Here is a 27832-nt window from a genome sequence, read left to right on the forward strand (position 1 = left end):
TGTGACCTTTAGAGCCACTCGCATGGGGTGTCCACCCATACAGTTAGTGGAGATCTCTGGCCCAATCACCTGACAGATATAGTTGGCAGTCTCCCTTGAGAGACGGAGCCTCCTTCAGCATTGCACCTCAGACATATTGAGGTAGCTGCTTCGCCGCCTGTATACCATGGCAGCAGGATAGTGGTGTCTTCTGTGGCCCCTTCTGCCTTGGGCTACCTCTTGGCCCTGCACCCCTTGTGCCTGCACCTGTCCTCCCAAAGGTGGCTCCCCTGGAGGCTGAATGTCTACTCCTGGCTTCCTCCCCCTTCTAGCCCTCCCCTCCTCCTCAGAGGTGGTGCCTCCAGTGGAGCGATCACCTCCCGTTCCCAGGCTCAAGGAGGCTTCCTGAAATCTATAGGCCCAAAAACAAATCCTCACTGCAAAGTGCTGACCTAAAGGCCACGGGTCCTGTCCAAGCAACGGATCTGCGTTTTGACCTTTTCCAGCTCACACAGGCAAATTTCAGTAACTTATGTACAAAATGTCTTAAATCTGTAGAATCGCGAGCCCACTGAGCCCCCTTCTCCCGCTCGTGGATTAGGTTCATACAAATTTCTGATACCCGCCTGCCCAATTCACCCGTGCGACGACCCGAAGATCGCATGGGCGCTGCAAAAACCCCGTCAAATGGAGCCTCAAGGACCTTAAGCGGCCCATTAATTAATGGCAGGCGCACAATGGAGATCGTTGCACGCCCGCCCACCGAAATATCGCGATGGCACACGGTGACGTCGGGACGCGCGCCTGATGTCACTGCGTGTCAGTTTGTGTGCCGGCGTGCAGGTCCCGCCTTCCCGCACGTCAAACGGAAAATTCTGCCCTAGGAAGTTACAATTCCCTCCCCCCCTGCTGATGTGTACCATCACTGAACAGTGTGCTTAGCACCAACTACAAGCAGCAGTCATTCTAATAAGGAGACAGCATGAAGATAGCTGCTGCCTGTATTTCAAACAACAGGCACAGCTTAATTGTGCAATGTGATCCCCATGCTTGTTTTAGGTTTATCCAGTTTATTTTCCCAGTTATGCAGAGGCTGATTAGAAGGCAGAACCAGGACCAAAAGTGAGAAAGAGAACATTGGATCAGCTACCCGCCTCATTCACTCCTCTGAGGTGGGGTAAATGTGGCAGAGGCTGCACCCCGCTGAGGGTGCACCCTATGATTTAACATAGTGTAGGTTTTCTAACAGCAAACCTGGAGGCCATTAATGCCTCCTTTCCAACACCTCGGCATGAACCAGCCAGGTTGTGGCGGCCATAGCCGTGGCTGCAGGCCATTCAATGGAGGGGTTCCCACTGACAGCTGACAGATGTGACCAATAGGGATTTTTAGCTTTTTACAATGCTACAGAGAGCACCTCCATTTTGAAGCACCATCATCATCTCCTGCCTGCTTCAGCAGTACTCTTTCTCTCCTTGTGGGGCTGCTGACCAGACATTGTGCAGGCCCTCCTATTGGGCCTCCCGCTTCTTTGATCCGCCCACCCATTGTCCTTCATTGGACAGTGCTCCCGGAGACAGCTTCTTAATTGGTTGCTTCTGGAAAGACCATGAGTGATGTTCTGCCACCTCCAGATTCCGAACCTCAAAAGGCAAACATTAGGACCACAACCCAACAGGTAAAATCCTGACCTCTGTTCCTCCCTCCTAAATGCTGTCTTACGTGCTGGGTGTTTTCAGCATTTTCTTTTTTGTCTAGAAGGAAGAAAGGGAAATATAAAATCCCATAAAGTTTTGCAAAAATAATTTTTGACATATCTATTGTTTGCTAAACATTAAATATGATTTATATTAATGGCTTTTGGAACTTTCAGGATATGAGCAGACTACTGCTGCATGTCCCAATATTTCTGCCACTTTAGGTATGCATTTTAATATCCATTCTAATATTCAGTTAATTGATTGGTTGCTTGAGTTATTGGATCTGACATTTGAGTTTTTATTAGCTGTATTAGCAATTTTAATAAATTGGGCTAAGATTTTTTTTCTCCAGTTTCTAATGGAAGTGAAAATGTTAATATGAATAAGAATTGTGGAAAGTCATTTCGTACCCTATATGGTTATATGGTTTGCCATCTCTTCAGGCATCTGCTGCTCAATAGAACAGAGGGGGTGAGACCCTTGCCACAAGGTATACAGAAAGAGGTTCCATTTTCTGGATGTGATTGAGCACCAGTGCCTCAGAAAGCTCAGACTTTCATAGCAGGTCTTTGCTGACATCTGCAGCCTCCTGGTATAAGACCTCCTTCAAAGTGGGCTGGTGGGCATGGTTTGACTGTAGCTGTCAAGGTCAGCTTAGCCCTGAATTTCTTTGCCTCTAGCTCCTTCCAGGGATCTGCTGGTGACATCTCTATGTTTTCATAATCTGCGGCCTACAAGAACATCTCCCATGTGACCAATGCCATGTTTACCAGAGCTGCCAATTACATCCACTTTGGAACTGGTGAGGCCAGTCAGAATGAGAGGGTTCTCCGATTGACTGTTCTGGATAGATTCCCACAGGTCCAGGGAGCCATAAACAGCACATCAAGGTGCCCTTAGATCAACCAGGAATATTCATCCATCAAAAGGGATTACACTCCATCAATGTTCAGCTGGTATGTGACCACTAGAGGATTATCATGCACGCCTGAGCAAGATATCCAGAAGCTGCCAAGATGCTTTCGTTCTATGCTAGTCATATATCCCACAAGGTTTTCACACTTCCATAAAGTGAGTGGGAGGCTCCTTGGAGACAACGGCTACCCTCTAAAGATATGGCTGATGATACCTGTGAGGAACTCTACAACTGATGCACGGGTACAGCAGAAGCCACAAGAACGCAGAAGTGGGAATAGAGCAAGTCATTGGGTTCCTAAAGATGTGATTCAGATGCCTGGACAGATCTGGTATACTCTTAAATATGAACAAGAAAGGCTATCCAAAATGGCAGTGGTCTGATGTGCCTTGCACAACCTGGCACTGCAGAGAGGACTGGAACTCCAGGGAGAGGAAGAAGGTAAGGACTGCTGTGCATTTCTGGAGGAGGAGAATGAGGAAGAGGAGGAACAACTGTAGGAGCTGGAGGAAAAGGATCCTGATGTGATCAGGGTGCCTGCAGCCATGGACCCAGTTGCCAGACGTACTTGCCACAGACTGAAAGGAACAAATTAGCTAACCTGATGCTGTAAAGCCATATGGCACACCAATGCTGGACCCACTGGGCTCCTCCCCCACCACACAAAATATTTCTACAGTCAATAACCCTTCAATCTCACTGACCCCATCTCTTGTTATAGGGCTGATGTTCTGCTCAAGGCTGATGTCTACAGGTAAAAGGCAACAATGGAGATGAATGGATCACAGAAACTTGAAATAAAGTTTATGGTACCCAAGATTTACACTAAAATTGATACATTAACGGGCTTTTAGACACCCAAGTAATTTCCCTAGTGAAACGACAAATTCTTTCTCCTTCATTTCCTATTACCTCTAAGTGGTGTAAACTTTGAGGCTTCAGTGAAGCTAAAGTCAGGCTGCTTGTTCCCCTGCCTGGAGTGCTCAGGTGCTCATGGCTGACTTTCTCTGGTTTTGGAGTCTGTGAGGGTCCTGCCAGAGCAAAACCAATTTGCATATATCTTCATTAACAAATGTCTCTACAACAGTACTTCAGTTTACTGAATATTTGAAACAAATTATTAGTGCCCAACTACGGTTGCGAAGTTGACAACATGAGCCCAGCACATGCTGAAGGTCGCTCAAAAATGGTCCTCAAACCTCATTGCTCGAAACTGATGAACAGCGGGCACCATATGAACACCCCAGTGCAGAGTGCCGTTTAGGCCTAGCCCTTAGGTAGGTCCTAGGAGATAGGGGGGAGGGAAAAGGAGTTGAGTGGGGACTAGCAATGATCTGCATTATTATTATGGAGTCAGGTGTGCTCGATTGGTCCCACATTTAGGTAAGTGGAAAGATTTTTTGCTTACCTCTGTTTCAGTGGTTTCCAGAGACCCTTTATGAATTGTTGGTTAATCCACTGCAGACCCCCATGAAAACAGACTGAGCTTATGTTGTACAAGCTTTGCCAAGATTTTGGTACAGTTTGGGCTGAATCAGATATTGGCATAATGCTAAAGGCCCAGAGAAAAATATTTTTCCTGGCGGAAAGGAGGAAGAGGCTAGTTTAAGAAAGCAAGCGAACGTCGATGAAAGTCACAGAGGAGGTGAACAGCATGAGCATAGTCCTGTGATCATGGATACAGCACCTATTTTACAGCTGATGAATGGGCAAAACACATACCACTTTTTCCCCCATTTTACTTAAACATACACACGTAAATCAAAACTACTGCTTCTACTACCTAGAACATTCCGCTAAATGGGGATGGTAGTACAGTTATTCCAGAATTTACCACTTTTTATATGAACAATGAGAGCCAAACATAATTTTATAAATACATCTACTGTTTCCAGTTAGAATTCTTTACATAATATATGTATTTGTGCCATCCCCACTCAACTGTAGCGGCATTTGATCTGCTCGCTCACTGTACCTAATGACTGTATTTGCAAGAGCTGGATTCGTACACAGATTGTAATTTTTTTTCCAAAATCACCACAGACAAAATTGAAGTCACACATTACCTATTTCTACTGCTTTGGATGGAAACAAGTTCCAATTACTCCTAAGAATATGAATTTTCATTCCCAGTAGTTTGCCATTTGAGGGGCGGGCCACTGTGAGTGCCAAGTGTTAGTGTCAATCATTACATTTTGAGTAGTTGTATACACAGGTAAATACTGAGAGCTTAACCAGTGGTGAATAGGAATCTGCATGTCCTTCAGGGTAGGTTTCTCAGAGGCACAAGTGACCGACTAAACACATTTGAGGGGCATTTCAAACAGAGAAAGTGCTTATACTAAAGCCTGATGTCTGAAGTGTGCTGGACAAAATGCACACGAGATGTCATATTCCCTATTCACCCTGAACAGTGGTGTGCTTGATGTATTGCCTAACTTTTATGTGGTTATTTCCAGGAATGCTTGTAAGTAAGAAAGTCAGTTACATTCAGCATGCCTCAGAACCTTTCACCTGCTGATGGATGATATATTCATTTTATCTTCTTGGTAGTTTTGAAGTTGTAAAGCACTGTACAGAGTACAGAAAAAAACTGCAACTAAGAGAGGCTGAGACTTGAGCCTTGAGAAGTCAATGGTGGCCCCTGGTGGTAAGAACTAGTGCAATAGATAGAATATGGGTGACTAAGCACAAGTTTTACTTTCTTTGATTAAGAAATAACATTGCTGTTGACAAGGCAGAAGGTAACTTTAATTGCATTTGCTTTCTGCCAAACCCCATTGCCTTGAATGATTATGTTTTCAATATCAGTTGTCTTTAAAGCTTTTAATGAGATTTGACAACATTTGTCTTTAAGGAACATTCTATTTTGGTACTGGTTACAAACAACATAAGGCAGATTGTAGTTCCTTGTGCATTTTTAATTTTGGCTCCTGAATCTGTTTATGGAGTCAGCTTGTCTATTTTGAAATAAGATAATCAATTGCAGCTGAAGCATAAATATCTTGCATTTCTTCCACATTATGCAATGTTAATGAGATTCTAACATTATGAAGTGATCCAAGCAGCAAGACTTGTTTAGTCTAAATATTCAAGGGATCTGTTACCAAATTATTTCTTTTGAATCTGACAGTCTTATCTTCAAGAGACCAGTGAGAAATCTGAGAATGATAAAATCACATGATACAGCTTAAGTACAAAGTTAAAATGTTGAGAAAACAGAACATTGCAGCTTATATTTACTGCATCAGTGGAGCTTGGTCCTCTGTAATGCTGCCAAATCCCATGTTTGAATGTGGAGTGGATTGTCCACTTTCTGCCACAATAGAGGGACTCGCTAACCAATCATGTAAATTGGAAAATAATTGGGGATCCTCCACCTTTGCTCTTATATGTATGATACAGCAATATACTTTACACAGAACTCATAGCAATGCAACGCACAATTGAATTGAATCTTCTTTGTGCTCTGAGAATGATTTATTTCAAGCAGGACCAGAATGGTGTTCACAGGTCCTGCAATGGAGCAATGTTTTATGTAAGGCTTCATCAAGTGAAAGGCCAGAATCTTTGGGTCGGCATGCAGGGGCAGGCCCCGCTCGCCAATGCGTAAAATGACACGCGGTGGCGTCCCGACATCACCACACCTCATTCCGATCTTCAGTTTGGCGGCCGCGCACTGGAGTCGGCTGCATGCCCGCCGAACTGTCAAAGGTCTAGTAAGGCCGTTTAAAAACTAATTAAAATAATTAACAGAGCTGCCCTTACAACCTTAAAGTTGGTGGGCAGGCGAAGAGCCCAGGCGGCCTTTGCATTTATCATGGAACCTCACCCACGGGCGGCATGAGGTTTCATGAAGGATTTATAAATCAAATAAATTTTTAAATTAAAATTCATTGACATGTCCCAGTCCATTAACGACACAATTAACAGTGATTTCTCATTGCCCATGCAACGTTATGGTTGGCAGGCGGGCGAATCAGCCAGGCGGCGTTTGCATTTTTCAGGAAGCCTCATCCAAAGGCGGGATGAGGTTTCCATTATTAAATGAAAAAAAAATAAAGGCCAGGATTTTCAGCTCAGCTCGCGGGCAGTCGCCCGACATGCCTGAGTGTGAAATAACATGCGATGCTGTCGGGCGAGCGTCATGACATAATCGCGCACTTGTGCAATATTTCAGTCGGCAGGCGCGCGTCAGAGTCGGCAGCGCACCCGCCAACAATTAAGAGGCCTATTACGGTCCTTAAGCAGGTAATTAAGTAGAATTTATCACTGCACGTCCAACCTTATGGTTGGCGGGCGGGCGAATAGTTCAGGCGGCCTTTGAATTTTTACAAAACCTCATCCATGGGCGGGGTGAGGTTTCCACCAATGAGTAAAGAAAAGCAATAAAATGTTTTTAAACTCATTTTCAATATGTCCCTCTTTATGTGACTGAGTCACATGTGGGGACATGTTTATATTATTTGTAGATTCTTCATTTTTCGTTTTAAAAGTCTTCAGCTCCCTGAGAACACCCCCATGCATGCGCAAACTTCAGCGCTCATGCTGCTCCTGCACCCCCCCTCACCCCGGCAGCGCTGAGGCTCTCAGCACGTGTTTCACGCTGGCTGGGTTGGCAGTTAATTGTCCAGCCAGTGTGAAATCGCAGTTGGGGCCTGATCACGGGCAGCGGACTGTTTTGCAGTTACTTCCGAGCCCACCCAATGCTTCCGCCCGACAAGGGGTAAACCCTGCCCAAAAATCTATGGGCAGAACTTTTATAATGTCCATGTTCAGATGATTGTTTGTGATGCTTGGACATTTTTATTCCGATTTTAAAGTCTTTATTTAAAACTTTTGAGGCCTTTGGCTCCTTGATGCAGCTCTCTGCCTTCAGGGAGCTTTCTGTGAGTGCTCTTCCATGCCCGCGCTGAGGTCAGCACTCGCCCTCCTCCCGCCTCCACCCCGGCAGCGCTGAACATTCCAGTGCGCGCATCACGCATGAAATCGCAGTCGGAGGCCGATCGCAGGCGGCGGTCCATTTCCTGGCTGCTTCCAGGCCTGCTGATCGAGTCTGCATGCCGACCTAAACATCCTGCCCGTATAAATACATGTCTTTTGAATAGAAAATTTGATGGATCCTTTAATGTAAAACTACAGTTCAATAATAGTTCGGATATATGGCAGTAAATGTTATGAAATTACTATAGAAAGCTTAATGCTATTGGAACCATTGGACTGATATAGAAAAGCTGATCCTGAGGAATAAGATACAACAGAATGGTTAAATAGTGCAATGACAACAGAAATTACAATCTCAACATTAAATTAAATTCATTAGGACCACAACTTGGGCCATTTAAGGAAAATTCTATTGTTCCTGTACCTCAGCCTTATAGTAATATTTTATTTTTAGTGCTCATCTAGCCTCTCACTGGTTTTTATTTGACAAAGACTAAACAAGCAAACTCAAGAAACACACCTGGTGACATGCAACACTCTGAACTGTGGTGAAGTTGTTTAGGTCGCATTTTGCTCAACTACATTCCTCCAGTAATGAGTATCAAAAGAAATGAGCATTGTTGCTACATCCTCAATTAAGTTTAACACAGTTTTTAGCAATTTCAGGAGTTTTCATGAGTTGTCTGGTTGAATGTATTTCCTTACTTTGGCTAGCTGCTCACGATTCTTCGATTGCTTAATTTATAATTGCCTTTGATATGTTTCAGACCTTGGGCGTCAGCTTAACAGATATATAGGTCTAATGTCCCGACTGTTAACATTTTCTAAAGATTGGATTTAAAAGTACTCGTCCTGCACTTGCTCAAACAATTTCATATGAATTTCACTGATAACGCATCGCAAATCCCAATTTTTAATTTCCTTCCGTTGGAGAGACAGATTGACTTATGGTGCATTTACAGTATAGCTATCACTCTGAAACCAATAGCTAAGTTTAGGTTTCTGCCAGGCTGTGCCACTGTGTTAATTTTGATTATCTGGTAGGGTATAATAGGCAATATTGATTCAACCACCCAGTATAAATCTCTCCCAATTTTCATTGTCACCCCAAGCCACTGCTGGAACTTTTAACTGCTTGGTTAAGGAATAGCTTTGCACTTCCATTGGCAGAACATTCCTTCAACAGTTAGAAATGTCAATGCTTAAAGGGAGTTAAGTGGAAAATTTCTGCTCTCTAAAGAATTACATTAAGGCAAGGTAGACAGAAGGAGTGGCTCAGTGGCAACATTCCCACCACTGAGTTTGATAGTTTTGGGTTCAAACCTGACTCCAAACAGTCCTGCAGAATAAAGAAGGATGCTGATTTAATGAATGATATAGTGCAGAAACAGGCCACTTAATGATGATGTTTTTGCTGTACCCAACTAACCTTTATCAGTATAACTTTTAATCCCTTTCTTCCTCGTGTATTTACCTAGCTTTCTCTTAAAATGCATCTATGATATTCAGCTCAATTACTCCGTCTGGTAGCAAGTTCTATAATTTTACCAATATTTTGGTTAAAAAAGTTAATCTTGAGTTGGACTTCTTAATGACTATCTTATATTTATGTCCCCTAGTTTTGGTATTCTCCCAACAAGTATAAACATATTCTCCACATCTACCCTATCAAATCTCTTCCTAATTTTAAAGCCCCGTAATAGGCCAGCTTATCTTAGACCGCCTATTAGGCCGGCTATTAGGTTGATGTGCTAATCTGAGGTGCAATACACCTTTAAGAGAATGTGAGCAGATTCACCACATGATTGTATACCCAATTGCTGTGTAGCACAGGCTACAAAGTTAATCAGTAGTTTAGAATAGGGCCTGGTTGGAGAAGCACACATTGTGTTAGTACTCTGTTACTTGCACTAACAAACAACATGTGCTTCATCTTAAATTGGTCTCTGCATCTGCAGTGTATTGTTTACCAACTCACTCACTGGTAGATAGGCGCGCGACCACGTTCGCTGAGCAAAGCCACCTGATAGAAGGAACATAACTGGCGATGAGGCAAAACACGACCAGTCAACAACACCAAAGGAAGCCGCGGAAATTCAACAGGAGTGAATCAGCCATACATTGCAAGGCAATTGTAAGTATAACCTTCATCATAGTTGTCGAAGTTATCTCCCTCCAGTATGCCACAGTTTGGCCGCATCGAACCATTGATCAGACCACCGATGACTGGTCACATTATATTGAACGCCTCGCGTTCTTCTTTTTGGCCAACGGCACAACAAAGGAGGAGAAGGGGCGAGTGGTCTTCTTATCGACATGTGGCAGAAAAACATACAGCTTAATTAGTAGTCGAATGGCACCGAATGCCCCAGATTCCAAGGGCTTTGATGAGTTGGTAAATCTTGTGAAAAACCACTTTCAGCTGAAATCCTTGGTAACAACACAGCGTTTTAAACTTAATTCAAAGTGTTGCACCCCAGGAGAGATAGTCGCTTGCCATGTAGCAGCCTTAAAACAACTGACAGAGCACTGTGAGTCCGGGCCGTCGATCAACGACATGTGAAGAGACCAATTAGTATGTGGGGTTAATGAAGATGCCATTCAAAAAAAGTTGTTGTCAGCAAGGCGCTGGAGTTGGTACTCGCAATGGAAAGCGCAGTCAGGGATTCAGAAGCAATCAAGGGAGCACAAAATGGCGCCGTCCATCGAGTCGGGAGAGAAGCACCAGTTAGAAATGGCGCAGAAGTGCTGGGCTCTGCGGAAAGGCAGGTAACAGCCACCATTAACAGACCAGCAAAAAGCAATGGTTTAACAGAGAAAATCTACAATAATAACGGCAGGAATGGAACCAGACAGCCTTCAAGTGAACAACAATTTCAAAGAATCGAGTGTTTCTACCGCCATCACAATGGGCACATTATGCGATATTGTAAAGACAGATTAAGACAAAACTTTAAGAAAAAGGCAGAAATCATGAAATCTACATAATAGAGGAACCAGAAGAAACAAAGCCAAATATTTACTCACTAAACAACTTAAAAATGGGTAAAATAGAGCCAATCTACGTGACAGTGAAAGCCAACAGGAAACCCATCCGAATGGAGGTTGATACAGGGGCATCCATGGCAGTTATTGGGGAACTTACATTCAACTATCTGAATGGAGGAGACCACTCACTAAATCTGGAAAATTCAGATGCTAAATTAAAGATGTATACTGGTGAAGACTTATGAGTAAGAGATATATGCAAGGTTCCAGTACAGTATGGGAACCACTCTGTTAATTTAACCCTAATAGTAATAGCAGGGGAGGGTCCAAGTCTACTTGGTCGGAACTGGTTTAAGGAAATAAAGTTGGAGTGGACTGAGATTTTTTGACTCAGGATGAAAGATCCGCAAGAATTATTACAGAAATATGGCTCCATTTTCAGGGAGGAGATTGGGAAGATTCAGGGGCTACAAGCTAAAATCCACATGGATCCTGAGGCAACCCCTAGGTTCATGAAGGCGAAGCCTGTCCCCTATGCATTGTGAGAAAAAGTTGATGTCGAATTAAACATGGAAAGATTGGGAGTCTTACAATCTGTACAATTTTACGAATGGGCAGCACCCATAGTTCTGGTACTAAAGCCTGGCTTGAGTGTGAGAATATGCGGGGCCTACAAGTTGACCGTTAACAAAGTGGCCAGACTTGACAGGCATCCTATACTGAAAATTGATGAATTATCCTCCAAGCTGGCAGGGGGAACCGCATATACGAAGCTTGACATGAGCCTCGCTTATCACAAGTCGAATGAGAAAAGGCCTCTCGAGATTTTGTGACTATCAACACACATAGGGGGTTATTCCAGTGTACCCTTTGCAGTCTCATCGGCTTGTGCCATTTTCCAACTGACCATGGAAAATTTACTCCAAGGTCTGCCCCATGTTGTGCTTTATCTCAATGAGGTCCAAGTAACAGGGCTAACTGACGAAGAACACCTGGCTAACCTGGAAGAGGTAATGAAGCGTTTCTCACAAGCCGGAATACGTTTGACAAGAGAAAAATGTATCTTCCATGCAAAAGAAGTGGTTTACCTGGGTCATAGGGTTGACTCACAGGGCCTTCACCCAGTAGAAGACAATGTGAGAGCTATTTGTGAGGCGCCAGCACCGAAAAATGCCACAGAACTCAAGTTCTTCTTGGGAATGGTTAACTGTTATGGCCGTTTTCTCCCAAATTTGTCAACAGCACTGGCTCCATTATACAATTTACTCAAGAAAAACCACAGGTGAACTTGGCAAGCTCCACAACAACAGACTTTTATGACAGTGAAGCAGTTGCTACATTCATCGGCCATGCTGGTACATTTCAACCCAAAGAAAGGATTCATTTTGACCTGCGATGCATCCCCTTATGGAGTAGGGGTAGTATTTTCCTCCCGCATGGCGGATGGCTCCGAACGGCTCATTGGTTACGTCTCAAGAACACTCGGTGTTGCAGAGCATAAGTTACTCACAAATAGAGAAAGGAGGCTTATCCATTGTATTTGGCATTATGAAATTCCACCAATACATCCATGGTTGCCACTTTACCATTGTATCTGACCACAAGCCGCTACTAGGCTTGCTCAGTGAAGATGAGGCAATACCCCTAGTTGCCTTGGCACGCATCCAAAGGTGGGCACTGATTTTAGTTGCTTACAAATATATGTTTATCCACCGGCCAGGAAGCCAGATTGCAAATGCTGACGCCCTGAGCAGATTACCTCTAAATGACAGCAATGTGAATGTCTCCATTCCTCACAAACTAGTCTTGTTAAACTTTCTGGATTCGTCACCAGTACATGCCAAACAAATAAGAGAGTGGACAGGCCGTGATCCAGTTTTGTCTCACATAAGGGAACAAGTCTTACAAGGATGGTCTAATGAGCCAATGTCTGATTAAATGAAGGCCTATTTTAATAGGAAATACAAGCTGGCCTGCCAAGATGGCATCTTACTGTGGGGAGCGAGAGTCATTGTGCCTCCGAGAGGAAGACAACCATTATTGATCGAATTGCATAGTGCTCACCCCAGCATCTCTAGAATTAAAATGTTGGTGCGCAGCTACTTATGGTGGCCAGGGATGGATACAGAAATTGAAAATTCAGTCAAGAGCTGCATTCAGTGCCAACAGGTACAGAAATTGCCCCTTCTGCTCCATTGCATCCCTGGGAATGGTCAGGATGGCCATGGGTCCGTCTCCACGCTGACTACATAAGGCCCTTTTGGGCACAATGTTCCTCTTGATTATAGACACTCACTCAAAGTGGATGGATGTATATGAGGTGAGACACCCACATCATAGACAGATTGCATCAGAGTTTTGGGATACATGGGTTACCAGAAATAATAGTGTTTGATAATGGAAGGGCATTCGCCAGTGGGGAATTCCAAAGGTTTACAAGTCTCAATGACATAATACATGTGAAGACCTCACCGTACCACCCTACATCCAATGGGTTGGCCAAGAGGCAGTCCAGACTTTCAAGTCCAGGATGAAAAAACTGGATGGAGACTCTATTGCAACTAGATTATCACATTTCCTACTCAGCTATAGGACTACACCACACATGACCACTGGTATTGCCCCCACCGAGTTGTTGATGAAGAGACATCTCAGGATACATTTGAGTCTCATAAGTCTGAATTTAGTGGGGAGGGTAGAGAGAAGTCAGGAGGCCCAGAAAAATGAAATGATTACCATAGTTGTGAAGGAAATTTCACTGTTGGAGGCACAGTTTTTGCGAAGAACTTTGGAGATGGGCCCAAATAGCTATCAGGTGAAGTCAGTGCTGTGACAGGACCCCTTTCCTATCACATATTGGTTGAAAGTTGGATAATTAGGAGACACGTAGATCACCTCAGGAAAAGGGAAACAGATCTATAAGAAAGGATGCACCAAGCATTCCCGTTGGAGTCTACACCACATGTGGAAGGAACTCCACTTGGTTGGAAGTGCCTTTAGGATCCGTTGAGCCTGAGAGAGTCAAAGAAATAAACTTACGGGTTCCTACTGGAGAGCCTAGTAGACAGGTATTCCTGAGAGGGAGGCCTCAGATGAACCATCTGAAGTCATAGAACTATGACGTTCGACATGTTTGAAGAAGCCTCCAGAGAGACTGAATTTGTAAATAGTTTACTTATGTAAATAGTTGATATATTGTAAATATTGCAAACTGTACCTTCAAGTAAAAGGGGAGGGATGTGGTAATCTGAGGTGCAATACACCTTTAAGAGAATGTGAGCATATTGACCGATGTGATTGTATTGCTGTATAGCACAGGCTACAATGTTAATCAGTAGCTTAGAAGAGGGTCTGGTTTGAGAGGCACACATGTTAGTGCTCTGTTACTTGTGTAAATAAAAAGCAGGTGCTTCATCTTACATTGGTCACTATGTCTACAGTATATTGTTTATCAACTCACTCACCAGTAGATAGGTGTGCCACCATGTTCGCTGAGCAAAGCGACCCGACAGAAGGAACATAACAGCTGCCTTCTCTTTCCTAGGGAAAAAAGCCACAGCCTGTTCAGCCTTTCCTGGTAAGAATTTCCTCTCAGTTCTGGTATCACTCTTCTGGTATCTATTCTTTTTGCACCTTCTTCGAAGCCCCTGTAATCCTTTTTTTATATAAGAGGACAACTGGGCACAGTTTCTGACCAAGGTTAGGTTCAATACAAGATTAATGTAGCTTCTCTGCTTCTCAATTCTAACCTTCTAGAAATGAACCACTGATCTTATTTTGCCCTTTTTATAGCCTTATTAACCTGTGTCAATGTTTTTAGTGATATGTGTTCCTGTACTCAGAGATCCCTTTGTTTCTCTACCTCATTTAGACTCTTATTGTCCAAGCAGTACATAGCCTCCATATTCTTCCAACCAAAATGCAATGGTTGCTGCACTTTTCTCCAGAGCCGGGTGCAGCCCTGAGTTTGGATTTACACTGCTAATTTAGCATTGGTGCAAAGCAATTTCGCATTGATTCTAAGCTGCATGTTTAAACCTTATCTCATCAAAAATTAATTTAACTGTTTTGATAGTGATCAGTTGTTGTATTGCTAACAACGTCTGCAATGACATTCACCTTAGTCTCAGTAAAAATAAATCCCATGATTATCCTGATTCCTTTATCACAGACACATCTGTTTATCTACTTATCTGAGAAATTGGTCTGCCCATTGTAATTGTTTGCCTTTTATTATTAACTCTTAACTCAGTGTCTATCAGGAGGTCTGCTTACTGTAGACCTATCTCCCTTCCCATCCAACTTGCTTCTGTTTTCCCTCCACTTCCATTCACTGCAATTCAAAAATTCAAAATCACCGTGAATTCATGGTCAGGATTTTATGGTGCCTCCCTCCCGGCGGGATATTACGGTCTCGCCGAACCGAACAGAGCTTTAAGTGGCTCGCTGCATCCGCTGGGGTGGGGAGACACACCATGGCCCATATGTCTTCTAAGTTTTAGCACGTTAATGCTAAAGTTCTGCAATGTTAATAATTAGCTTGAAGAAATGCCTACTGAGGGCTTTAATATGGAACAAAAGACGTTTACAATTCTCCCTTACAAGATGGAATGAATTTTGGCCCTACCATTCCCTGTGGCAATGTATTCAACATGTTACTAAAAGCTTCATTTTGTGTGAATTTTCAATATTTATCCCACTATCAATCTCTGGGTGTGTAAAGTTGCAGTGCCATAGGGCGGAATTTTCCCCTTCAGCCCACGATGGGTTTTGTGATGGGCGGGGCTGGAAAATTTGGAGTGAGGCCAAAAATCGGAAACCTGCGGGTGAGAGAACAGTTGGAATTTTTCCCTCACCACTTTCATGTTGGGCTGATGGTGGGTCCCGCTGATCCATGGTAGGAACCCCATTTGCATGCATTACCGTATCCTGAATGCTAATTAAACGCTACTTGCTGGAATCATGTAGCCCCTCCCAATCGAATGCCGAGTAAGTGGGAAATTAGACTGGTCTGAAACACACTTGGGGCAGGATTTTACCGTTGGCGAGCGGGGGCAGGGCCTGCTCGCTGACACCTAAAATAATGTGGGATAATGTCAGACGGAACTCTCGATGTCACCGCGCCCCATTTAAATTTTCAGGAAGGCGGGGGCGCAGCAAAATCAGCTGCGGGCCCACCAACCTGTCAATGGCCATTTGAGGCTATTGACAGATCAATTAAAGTAATTAGTGGACCTGCCCGTCCAACCTTAAGGTTGGCGGGCAGGCCAGGAGCCCAGGCGGCAATTAGAAAAAACATGAAACCTCATCCACGGGCGGGATGAGGTTTCATGTAGGGTTTTAAAAATTTTAATAAAGATTTTTTGGAGATTATGAACATGTCCCAACTCATGTGACATTGTCACATGAGGGGACATGTAAGGGAATTCTTTTTTTCTCTATTTTTAATATTTCTGAAAGTAGAGCGATCTCCCTGAGGCTGCACTTAGCCTCAGGGAGATGATTGCGCTCTTTCGTGCGCATGCGCGAAAGAGCGCACTCTTGATTTTAGGGATTCCCCCTCGCCCGCAGAGGGAGCGCATAGCGCTTCCCTGTGGACGTCACGCTGGGCAGACCTTAATTGGCCTGCTCACATAAAATGGTGCCGCACCTCCGATCGGGGGCGCTGATCAGAAGTGCGCCTGCACGCGCCATCACATCAACTTCCACCCCCGATGGGGGGAAAATCCTGCCCTTGAAAATCAGTGGCGTGCAGCTGTTGGCCCTCACCACACTCCTGGCTTTGAGGTAAGTACAACTCAAACCCTACCAGCAGCAGCTCCACTCCGGCTTTTCACCAAAGTCAGTGAGGTGCTACACTGGTGTGGGTGTAGACTTGTGCTCCTCACTGCCTTCCTCCTTTGTCTGGGAGGGTGTTATCTGGGATTTCATACAGGGCAGCAACAGTCAAGGAGGGAGGGCTGAAGCTGGAATCGTAGTAGAATCTGATCACCACCATTTTGTCAAGTCGAAGTTATGGTGTAGTCAGAAATCAAAACTGATGAAATATCTGGATGGGAGGGCTGGGAGTCAGTGTGGGAGGAGCCCAGAGCTGCAATAGGGGCCCCATTTCATGGGGCAGCCTCAACTTCCTTGCACGCAAAACATTGAAACAAATGAAAGAAATGTGGAAGGACTCTTTGAGAAGGTTTCATTGGAAGCGTTGCCATTTTTAGTGCTTTAAAGAGTGACTGCAGTAGTCATTGGCCTCACAAAACAGTCGATCCATTTCAGCATTAACACACAGGAATGTGAAAATTGGGAATGCAGGAAACCATTAAGGAGCCACAGCTGCTGCATACATGCCAGATCATCAATGAAAGCCTGCAATGTGCTTTCTCCAATTGGCATGGATAATGGGTCAAAAGACATGCAGTCATTGCTCATGTACAAGTTAATTTTAATCAGTATGCCAGGTCTGAGATCAGAGGAGTGAAGTTTGGTAATGTGGCATCTGTCATTAATGAGTCCAAACCTTTGCCAACCTCTGTGATTGAGATGTTATGTGTCAGAGTTGGCATCTTGGTCACCTTGCCCTATGAGTTTGCACCTCAGCTACAAGGCTGTATCAGCAACAAGGCTAGTAGCGCAGAAGCAGTTCGGTGCCATGACAGTGGCTTATAGTTTGCGAATGTGTCAAGGTACCCTGCCCTACTCTCGCCTAGCCACTGTTGGATTCCACTAATGCCTATAGCCATGGTGTGCAAGTCTGAGTGCAAATCCGGCAAAACCTAGGAGCAAGGTCTCCAAGGCGGTCGCCACCCTTCCCATGGTGAGCTTGAGACGCTTGCATTTCAGAGCCATGACATTGGACAGAACATGGACAGACTCCTCCATCCTTCGCTCTGGTCTTCTGAGTGACTCTCGCATCTCTGCCTGATGTTCCACAGAGGCCTGGGCTTTCACTACCTCTGACTGCTGTGGAGATGTGTCAGCAAGGTGTTCTCCAGAAGGTGACCCCTCACCTAATCTAGAACTATGACCCATTTCTCTGCACTGGTGGAAGGTGTGGATGTTCTTGGCTTTGCTCCTTAGCATCCTCCTCTGAGCTGCTCTGGGGCTGGGGCTTATGTCGGCCCTCCTGGCGTGCCTGGAACAGTTGGTGCCTGTAAGAGAGAGAAGATAGATTTAGTTCATGAGCAGGCAGAGTACAAGATTGCATGTCACTTATTGTGAATGTCAGGATGTGATCACCTCATGGAGTTCATGTCTCATCCGCACCAGGCTGTTGGGATAAACCAATCTTGCCTTCCCCACGGCGGCGATCCCTGTCCTCCCCAGCTAGCTCGGCAGCATCCTCCTCGCATTTGGTGAGCTCCATTATATTGGCCATCCCTCCTCCCACCTGGGATCTCTTCCTCCTGTTGTGGGCAGGTTTGGCCCACATGAAGACAAAGGTATGGAATGTGATGTGAAGGGATGGAGCAGTTTGGGAAGCATGCATGCCTCCTGTGTGTGGTGAGCCCTCCCCAGAAAGGGCTGAGGATGGCATTTGTGCAGCATGGTAAATGAGATGGTGGTGATATGAAAGTATCTGTGAGACAATCAGTGCTGATATGTGCCCTGCGCTAATATTGTGTGAGACCCCTGAAGAGTGTAGCCCTTTGAATGCATGATGCCATGATGAGAGTTTGATATTGGAGGGAGCTGAAGATTAACTTACCCTGGCTGAGCAGGTGAGGTCATTCATCCACTGGATTATGTTGCACGGGCAGTTGCCAGCCATGGTGATCTGCTCTGCTTTCACTCCCAGGCCACAGAGGTGAGGCTGGTGTGCTTCCTGGAGCCATCCCTCGGGTACAGCACGCTCCAGTGTTCATGCATTCCTCTGATTAAAGCCTCGAGGGAGTCGTGGCTAACCCTGGGTGCATCCTTCTTCTTCTTGCGTGCAGCCATCTTGATTTGTCACTTGAAGACAGTTGGGCTGGAGAGAGTGAAATGTGTGTGTTTGGGTGGTGTTTAAATATGGCACCCAGACCTTCGACCCCATTAGGTGATGGCGGGGCGAATGAATCAGTTCCCGAACCGCCAAGTGATTTGGAGAGATACTCATCTACGCATAATTAATTAGCTTCTGAGCATGAAATCGATCATGGTTTCCCGCCACTCCGACCAGCGGCAAATGCGCCGTGGAACCCGCCCACCATGGCACTCGGTTTTAAAGATGGAAAATCCCCTCATAGAATTTGATGGCCAAGTTGGATTTTTACAAGACTGCTTCTGTATTTTGAACAAAAATAAAAATACCTGGAAAAACTCAGCAGGTCTGACAGCATCTGCGGAGAGGAACACAGTTAACATTTTGAGTCCGTATGACTCTTCAACAGAACTAAGGAAAAATAGAAAAGAGGTGAAATATAAGCTGGTTTAAGGTTGGGGGGGTGGGGGTGGGGAGGCAGGGGAGGGTAGAGCTGGATAGAGGGCCAGTGATAGGTGGAGATAGCCAAAAGATGTCATAGACAAAAGGACAAAGAGATGTTGAAGGTGGTGATATTATCTAAGGAATGTGCTAATAGGTGACATTAAGGGTAGAAAGCAGGAGGAGCAAGGTACAGATAGCCCTAGTGGGGGTGGGGTGGGGGGAAGGGTTTGAAATAGGCTAAAATAGGCTTCTGTATTTTGATGTTGACTAGTTGCCATCCCGGCACCTCTGCTGAGGTCAGCTTTGCTGTGGTTGCTGATGGATCACTGGAGGTAAGGGTATAATGCCTTAGAGCTTACCTCTGTAACTGTAAGGTTCTGATGACAGTAGGTGGCATGGACAATACAATGGGGAGGAAAGCCTTTAAACTAATGGATCAAGTTTGAGCTGCATCTAGCTTTGCTTGCAGGATTAGAACAAAAAAGGTGAACTTAAGACTTCAATTACCACCTGGATAATTGAAAATATTGACAATAGGAGCAGAAATAATTGATATTCCGCTGCATTATAGAATGATAAAAAATTATATTCTAAAATATGCATACACACTCTTCATCCTGATATGCATACTATTTGCATGTTGTTAAGTGAACACTAAAGAGCTCTTGATAGGACCAAGCACAGTGCAGCAAATACACTCTATGGTATCCGCTAAAGTTGGCTGTAATTTTGCATTTACGATATAACCGTAAGTGTTCACCGTCATTACTCCTCTAAAACTGACTCATTTGAAGTCTGCACATACAATGTTAAACACGGAAATTCAAATGTTATTGTCAGTGACTCTATGATTCTCCATAGTGTGCTGTTGAAGTCACTCCAGTCTTCAATCAAGTAGAAATCACTGAACTGATGAGAAAGTGTCCTTTTATGCATTAGGGTCACTATAAAATTCTTGAAGTTAAAACTTGTTGAATGAAATGTAACAGCATTTTAATTAGACTAGTAAGTTCATGATTGCTTTTGAAAAGCCTTTCTGGTCCTAAAAAACTAATATTACATTTGTGGAATGTTATTTTTACATATTTCAAAGTAAAATTTTTAAAAGTTTGTTAATGATATTTCAACTTCCACTTTAATTCTGTGTGTGTCTCAATCATCTTTCATTTATTTTGTTCTCTGTAAACTTTAATTAAAAGTGAAGGATAATCTGCGCATTTTATGTCATGTTTTGCTGTCTGTGAGGATGCTTTAATGGGATTGGTTGCTTACCATGCTTAGTGACATCACTGTTGCTGCATGCCTGGAAATCCCTTTGCTTGCTGGCAGATTCAAACCATCATTGGGAATAGGGAAATCCATACCACAGAGATTGCTATATTTTTGTGGGAAGCTTTTTTAGAGGTCAGCAGTGAAGTAGAGGTCAGCAGCAAGCACTGTCACATCACCCCTGACTGTGCAATCCAGGCCAATATGTGTTACATCTAGAGAGAATGTTCCAGAGTCTGAAATGAAAGTAGCCATTATATTACCACACCGTCTTGAATGCTTAATGGGCATAACAGTTTAGCAACAAGGGAAAAGGACAACATATTGCTACGATGAACAATATTGGACATCTTTGTTACTTAGGTTGTGGTCAACCTCAGCAATGTGCTTTTATTTTATCATGTTAACATAAGTTGGGAAAATTGAAGAGTACCAAATAGAATCTAGCTGGTCTGAACATGTAGAAAGACTTAATTTTCATCTGGAGGCAAATGACCTCATGACTTACTCAAAAGAAGAACAGTTTTGCTAATTACCTGCAGACACACAACTTATACATTGATAAAGAATCTGATTCTTCCCTTTCCAGCCTGAAGATAAAACATAGGAGGAGTTAGTTCAAATGGTCAAAGAACACCTGAGCCTGAAGCTAATCATTATCAAGTTTAATGAGAAGAGATAAAGGGATAAAAAAGATGATGAGAATGTAATTCGTTTTGTGGTGGAACTGAGGAAATTGTCCAAAATACAACTATGAAGGATTACTCAACAACGGAATAAGTAATCACTTTGCCTACAGTTTGAAGTAAACATTAGTACAAAGGAAACAATCAGTAGAAGATAGACTCATCCCTGCTACAGCTCTCAAAATAGTTGTTGGCAAAGGTGAACAAAACCATGGCAACATATCCATGTTGAATTAGTCAAACTGAAAGAATGGAAATTTAATATTTATTTTGGATTCTCATTTTACATGGCTCAAAATGGTTTTGATGTCATCAACAGGCCAAGCCTGCACTTACTGTAGACCTGAACTCTGACTATAGACTACCTTTTCAGTAATATGATTTTTCTCAATTACTGAATAAAAGCGGCGTATCTCATATTACTTGTCCAACCAGGCACCAACAGTCAAAACTCTAAGAAACATTTCTACAGGATCCTGGCATCATGCATCAGAAATGAATTGTACTTTTCTTAAGTAATCATATGACACCTCATACCATGACATTTTCTGAGATATTTGCTGGAAAGAAATTATGCACTTGCTTTGGTAATTTGAATTGTGACTTGGAAACATCAGTGCAGGAAACTGCGTACTGCTGTATTGGCAACTTCAACAATATCATTTGGTGGAAAGAGCATTATTAAGTGGCGTATTAGTTTTACTGGACAGAAAATTGGGATTGTTAGGTTTTTCATTTCAACCATTAGTTTTCTAAGGAAGCATCATAAGAATCAATTACCAGAACTTCATTGATGTACCAGATGCTAAGATTACATGTGATTTACCCCAATACCTATTTCCACATTAAGTAAGTAGTTGATGCAAACTCTCAGGAAGTTTCAGATGTTCCACCTATTCCCATGTGTAATGAGCCAACCACATCCTGATTCTGCTTTGAACTCTCCGGGACAGTGTCTGAAGAAAGTTGTGGAATTTAATTGTTTTGCAACTGAATCTGAAAAGTTACCATCTAACTTTCTGTTATCAAAGCCAGTTCATCCACTGTTGAATCTACTCAAAGGTGCCCTCAAAGCTTAAGGAAGCCTCCAAATAATTTGGATTCATAGATAGTGATCAGAGTGGTAGCTTTCTTTAGGATTCTAGTGCTTGCATATATGATGCAGTTGTGGTTAATCAGGCTTTTGTGTCATTGCTGTCACCTTGAAACTCTGGAAAAGTTGGGCCGGTTCGTGGGTTGTAGTTAGTGATGTGTATGGCACATGATTATTGTGAATTGATCACAGGATGAGACCCTGATGAGTGCAAGCATACTAGAGCAATTATACCTCAGGAGCGTCTCTCATATTGGCCCAGATCCTCCAGTCTCCGGGTTGTTGAAGACCCTGATGTATGACCCATGTTATGTGTTGGGATCCTGTAGAAGTCCTGACGTGATGACCTCCTGGGAATTGCCTGGCAAGTTTAAACTTCCAATGGGCCATACCCCTGCTCCCTAGGACCCTTCACGAATATCTTCGACTCTGAATTAGAGGTAGGGACTTTGAACAGTTATGTGGGACTTAACTGAATAGTTACCCAGGAAATGTAGACAGATTAAAACCTAGTCGAACTCCTGGGTAACTAGATAATTGACCACCCGATATTCCCCTGACTACCCCCGACCCCCCCAATTACCCCCAAACTGACCCTACCGCTGCTACCGCCCAACTACCCCCCTGACTCTCCGACTACTCCACGACCTGACTCGATCTGACTACACCCCCGACCACCTGACTACTCTCGCCGATCAAACCAGACTAGTCCCAGACCTGACCCAACCGATCTATAATTCCCCAACCACACAACCACCTCCCGTGACCCCTGTCTACTCTCCAACCGAACCCGATTACCCCCGATATTACCTGACTTGATTACCCTCCCTCGGCCACCCGACTACCCCTACCAACCTGACCTGACAAGCCCCCGACCTGGCTACATCGCCTGACCTTACCTGGCTAGTCCCCAACCCACCTACCACCACACCTATCTGCCACACTACCCACCTGCCACCCTGCCCACTTAACCTCCTATCCACCTGCCACTCTACCCACCAGCCACCTAATTCACCTGCCACTCTACCCACCTGCCACCTCACACATCTGCCACCTTACCTGCCTGCCACCCTACCCACCTTACAGCCTACCCACCTGCCACACTACCCACCTAGCACCTCACCCATCTGCCACCCTACCTACCTAACCTCCTATGAAGCTGCCACCTTACCCATCTACCACCTTACCCACCTGCCAACCCAGCCACCTGCCACTTGACCCACCTACCATCTCATACACCTGCTACCTTACCCAACTGCCATCTTGCCCACCTTCCACCCTACCCACCAACTAGCCTGCCCACTTGACACTCAGCCCTTCTACCACCCAACTCAACAGCCACACTGCTGGCCCACCATCTCACCCATCTATCACCCTGCCCACCTGCCACCCTAAACACATGCCACCTTATCTACCTACCACCTTATTCGCCTGCTGCTCTACCCAATTACCACTCTACCCATCTACCACCTTGTATACTTAGCACCCTAACCACCAGCCACCCTATCCACCTGGCACTTCACCCACCTGCTACCCTACCTACCACCTACCACACTATCCACCTGTCACTCTACCCACCTAGCACCCTAACCCCCTATCACTGTACCCAATGCCATCCTACCCACCTCACTCACCTTCTAACCTAACTACCTACCACATCACTCACCTGTCACATACCCACCTACCACCTTGCCCACCTGCCACTCTACCCATGTGCCACCTCACCCATCTACCCTGTTCACTTGCCACCTTATCCACCAACCACCCACCCACCTACCACCTGCCCACCTGCTATCCTACCCACCTACCACCTCACCCACCTGCCATCCTGTCCACCTGCCATCCTACCCACCTGCCACCTCACACACCTGCCACCCTACCCACGTGCCACCGTACCATGTACCTCCCTACCCACCAGTGACCCTTCCCACCAACTGCTTCATCCACATCCCACTAAATGTGAAATTAAAAACAGAAAATGCTGGAAATACTCAGCTGGTCTGGAAGCAACAGCGGAGAGGGGAACAGTGTTACTGCTTCAAGTCTATTATTTTAGATTTCCAGCATCCATGGTATTTTACTCTTGTACTAAATGAGAACCCTGCATCTGTCTTCATTAGAAAAAAGAATGTTACCAATGTAACAGTAAAGGAGGAGGTAAGTAGAGAAACTGGATATTATCAAAAAATACAATGTGGAGATACCTGAAAGAGCAGCACTCAAAGTAGAAGAGTCACCTGACCCAGATGGGAGACATTGTGGTTGGTTACTGATGGGAGTAAGGGGTGAGATATCAGAGGCCCTCGCCACAATCTTACAAACCTCCTTAGATATGGGAGTGGTATCAGAATACTAGAGGAAGTCAAATGCTACACCGTGTTTCAAAAAGGGAAGAGGGATAAAGCTTCCAACTACAGGCCAGTTCGCCTGATGTTGGTTTTGGGCAAAGTTTTAGAGGCAAAATAAATCAAGACAAGATTAATTGGCATTTGTAAAAATATGAGTTAATAACTGACAGACCTCATGGATTGTTTAAAGGCGAACTGTATTTGCCAAACCTAATTGAGTTCTTTGATGAAGTAACGGAGAAAGGTGTGCTGTTGGTGTTGTGTATACTTTCAGAAAGTAAATATCACATAATTGTACACTAGCAAAATTGAAGCCCATGGAGTTAAAGAGGCGATGGTTGTGCAGGTACAAAATTGGCTCAGGGACAGAAAACACACTAGTGGTGAATGGCTGTCACCTGATAGTGTAGAAAATTGCCCAAGTGTACCTTGTTCCATAAAAAGCAGGACAAATTCAGCTTGACCAATTACCCCATCAGTCTACCTCATTCATCAGCAAAGGAATGGAAGTTGCTGTTGACAGTGCTATCAAGTGACACTTATTCACCAATAGCTTGCTCAATAATGCTCAGAATGGGTTCTGCCATGGCCACTCAGCTCCAGGCCTCTTTACAGCCTTGGCCCAAACATGAAACAAATAGTTGAATTTCAGAGGTGAGGTGACAGCGACTGGCCCAATCATCAAGATAGCATTTGACTGAGTGTGCCATCAAGGAGCTGTAGTAAATTGAAGTCAATGGGAATCAGGAGAAAACTCCCCACATGGCGTCCTACCTGGCATTGTTACCTGTATGGTACAGAAAGGATTATGATTGTGGTTTTTGGAGGTCAGCCATCTCAGCTGCGTCATCACTGCAGGAGTTCCTCAGGGTAGTGCCCTAGGCCTAACCATCTTCAGCTGATTCATCAATAACCTCGCCTCCATCTTAAGGTCAGAAGTGCAGATGACTATTTAATTTATATTGGTTCTCCTCATTCTTTTTACTAAAATGAATTACTTCAACTCCTCTGCATGAAATTCCATCTGCCATGTGCCTGCCCATTTCACCAGCCTGTCTATATCCTCCTGAATGCTATTACTGTCCTCACTGTTATAACATTTCCGAAGTTCCTGTCACCGATAAACTTCAAGATTATGTTCTATATATGCAAATCCAGGTCACTAATATATATCAAAAAATGCAGTGGTCTTGATACCAACCTCTGGGATACTCCAATGTATAATTCCCTCCAGTCTGAAAAACAGCTGTTTTTTATTAGTCATTCATGGGATGTGGACTTCGCTGGCTAGGCCAGCATTTATTGCCCATCCCTAATTGTCCTTGAGAAGGTGGTGGTGAGCTGCCTTCTTGAATTGCTGTAGTCCATGTAGTTTAGGTGCTCACAAGATGATGTTACAGAGGAACTTTCAGGATGTTGCTGCAGCGACAGTGAAGGAACAGTGATATATTTTCAAATCAGAATGATGAGTGACTCAGAGGCGAGCTTGTACGTGATGGTATTCCCATTTGCTTGCTTTATTTGTTCCTCTGGCAAGTGGTGGTTATGGGTTTGGAAGATATTGTTGAAGGACCCTTGGTGAGTTGCTGTAGGGCATCTTGTAGAGGGTATACACTGATGGTGGAAGTGAATGTTTAAGGTGGCAGGTAGGGTAGCAATGAAGTGGATTGCTTTGCTTGGGACGGTGTCAAGCTTCTTGAGTGATGTGGGAGCTGCACTCATCCAGGCAAGCACGGTGTATTCCATCACACTCCTGTCTTGGGCCTTGTAGATGGTGGATAAGCTTTGGGGAGTTAGGAAGAGATATACTTGCCATAGGATTTCTAGCCTCTGAGCTGCTTCTTGCAGTCACAGTAATAATGTGGCTGGTCTAGCTAATTTGTTGGCTAATGGTGACCCCCAAAATGTTGATAGTAGGAGGTTTAGTGATGGTAATGCAGGTGAATGTCAAAGGGAGATGGTTGGATTCTCTCTTGTTGGAGGTAGTACATCCCCTGTGGCGCAAATGTTACTTGCGATTTATCAGCCAAAAGATCTGTCCAAATTGTCCAGATCTTCCTGCCTTTGAGCATGAACTGCTTTAGTATCTGAGGACCTGTGAAAAGAACTGAATATTGTGCAATCATCAACAAACATCCCTACTTCTGACCTTAAGATGGAGGTGAGATTATTGATGAAGCAGCTGAAGATGGTTAGGCCTAGGACACAACCCTGAGGAACTCCTGCAGCAAAGATGGGGCTGAGATAGCTGACCTCTAACAACCACAATTATAATCCTTTCTATACCATACAAGTAACAACGCCAAGTATGACACCATTTGGGGAGTTTTCCCCTGATTCCCTGATTCCCATTGACTTCAGTTTATCACGGCTCCTTGATGGCACACTCGGTCAAATGCTATCTTGATGATAGGGCCTGTCACTGTCAACTCACCTCTGAAATTCAACTTTTTTTTTCATGCTTGGGCCAAGGCTGTAAAGAGGTCTGGAGCTGAGTGGCCATGGCAGAACCCATACTGAGCATCAGTGAGCAAGCTATTGGTGAATAAGTGTCACTTGATAGCACTGTCAACGGTAACTTCCATTCCTTTGCTGATGAATGAGGTAGACTGATGGGGTAATTGGTCAAGCTGAATTTGTCCTGCTTTTTATGGAACAAGGTACACCTGGGCAATTTTCTACATTGTAAGGTGACAGCCATTCACCACTAGTGTGTTTTCTGTTCCTGAGCCAATTGTGTATCTGCACAACCATTGCCTCTTTAACTCCATGGGCTTCAATTTTGCTAATGTGTAACTATGTGATATTACCTTTTGAAGGTATGCATAACACCAGCTGCACAACTTCCTTTTTTGTAAAGGGGGTGCAGGAAAATAGAGGCCCAGGGGCAGAGATACACAAAACTTTGAAGGTGGCAGGATAAATTAAGAAGGCTGTTAAAATCGCATATGAAATCCATTTATTTATAAATAGAGGTATAGAGTACAGAAGCAAGGAAGATATGTGTGGTAAAGTGGAGTGCTATGTACCTTTAAGAGAATGTGGTTAGTTGATCATGTGGCTGTATTGACCAATCGCTACACAGCAAGGGCTTCTTGGGTAACTGTAAATCTAGAGCTGGAGGTGATTGAAGAAGTACATATAGTGTTAGTGCTCTGTTCTTAGTTCCAATAAACCACCAGTGTTTGTTCAGTTAATTGGTCTCTCTGCCTATATTGTTTCAAGCACCAACTAATGTGTTAATATTAAGGGAGCAGCTAGCGTTTGCCAGACAAAGCAAACCTGATAACTTAAAATATAAAACTGGTGATGAGGATAAATTGGATCAATTAATGGCAACACAAAATCTGTGGTAAGCCAGCTACATTACTTTGCCACTACCTTGAAAGCTGTTTGAAAGCACAGCTTCCTTAGTCATCGAGTATGCCATGGTTTGAGCATCTTGAACCATTCAACCCCATTTCTGATAACTGGTCTCATTATGTCAAACGCCTAGCATTCTTCTTCA

Source organism: Cetorhinus maximus, chromosome 4, assembly GCF_964194155.1.
Source record: "Cetorhinus maximus chromosome 4, sCetMax3.hap1.1, whole genome shotgun sequence".
NCBI lineage: Eukaryota > Metazoa > Chordata > Chondrichthyes > Lamniformes > Cetorhinidae > Cetorhinus > Cetorhinus maximus.